This window comes from Stylophora pistillata, chromosome 7 (assembly GCF_964205215.1).
Source record: "Stylophora pistillata chromosome 7, jaStyPist1.2, whole genome shotgun sequence".
NCBI lineage: Eukaryota > Metazoa > Cnidaria > Anthozoa > Scleractinia > Pocilloporidae > Stylophora > Stylophora pistillata.
Genome location: NC_142525.1, coordinates 18259160 through 18260941, shown reverse-complemented (window position 1 = coordinate 18260941; position 1782 = coordinate 18259160).

The window sequence follows — 1782 nt, the reverse complement described above, 5'->3', positions numbered from 1 at the left end:
ACGTCACATACCTCTTTCAAAAGTAGATACCAATGCTTGCAAGGGTCAAGTGTGGCACTTGTAATCCTGCAAAGACTCTGCGTGGTTAAGTTAGCCGGTGGAAAGCCGCACGTCGAAAATCCGACTGCCTCTATGACTTCATTTCGAATGGTTTCGAAATCGAAAACATGATGCTTTTCGACATTTCGACATGAAAAATCTCGTCGAGGTTTAATATTATAATATTGGTAAGAATTTAACCAGGATACGAGGCCAAGTCGTGCGACCGCCACAGGTTTTGTACCAAAACAATAACATCGTGTACTACGATCGCAAAGCGTGAACACTGATCGATCCACCAAGTGACGCAATACTGGAAATTCGATACGGTTGTTATTCAGGTCGTGCGGCACATGAAAATTGCGATATCTTTTGTTACTGCTTTATGGCAAACCAAGCGAAAGAATCATACTTAAATAATCGAAAGAAAGGCTTTTCGAATACGGCGCCTCGCCGGTATTGCCTCTTCGGTGAAAAGGAAGGATCTTTGAAAGACTACGTGATTAAAAATGTCGTTATAAGGAAACAGGCAGAAACAGAGAAAACGCAGTATTTTATGACCATTACGCGCACAACAAACTTCATTTCATTTCATGATTTTGATTTTCATCGCCAACAGATGACCCCGCGTTAACTCGCACGCAATCGCGTATCTCTCGTGGATTCGTGGACGCTAATCTGTATAATTACATTGTGGTGTAATTAATGTGATGACATCCACCCAACGCCTTCTTCCCCAAACCTCGGCATCAGTTTACGATGCCTTCTGAGAATTTTTTTCTTGAGCAAAGCTCGTCATGATAACAACGGTTTTCCGGTCAATTAACTTTCGGTATCGGAATTTTCGAGCCATGTATTAGCAGTAATTGACGGTGCAACTGATTTGCCTAAGATGAACTACTTTGCTTATTCCTCTTTCTACATCGTTTCATTTATTCTTTTTTTTGGCAAAGGAGATATCAGACCCTCGTTGTGAGACAAAGGATGCCTTTTTGTGAATTTTAGATGTTTTAGAAAACGTTTTAAAAAAGTGATCTAGTCAGACCCCCAATGTTCTATTACTTCCTCACATCAACCATTATAAAGATTTGATTTAGAAGTTGTAAAATGACTACAAATCATTTGCATTCTCCTCGGTTATATTTGACAGGCTTTGCCACAGAGGGAGTTCAAATAATACATGACCAAGAGGAAAATACGTATAATGCACGATCCTCGCAGTAGAGAGCGCTATGTATGCAATAGCGAAAATCAGACCTGAAAAAAATCAGGCCTGTACGGGATTCGAACCACACTGACCTCTGCGATACTAGTGCAGCGCTCTACCAATTGAGCTAACAAGCCAACTGGGAGCAGGCCGTTAAGTTGATTCGTAATAAACCCGTGATGATAAATCAGATACGATGAATATATGAAGTTCATATATTTTGAACTGCGGTTATAGATACGTATGATGCACGATCCTCGCAGTAGAGAGCGCTATTTATGCAATAGCGCTATTTATGCAATAGCGCTCTCTACTGCGAGGATCGTGCATCATACCTATCTATAACCGCAGTTCAAAATATATGAACTTCATATATTGATCGTACCCAAGAGGAAAATATTTATCGTTTTTGTTGTGAAACATTTGCCACTGCCAAATATGATTGGCGCAATTCTTTGGGATTTAATCCAACTGGACTTTTGTCAAACCTTAAATTTCGTTTTCAGTATTTACTGCTCTTGGGCAATGACAATAGA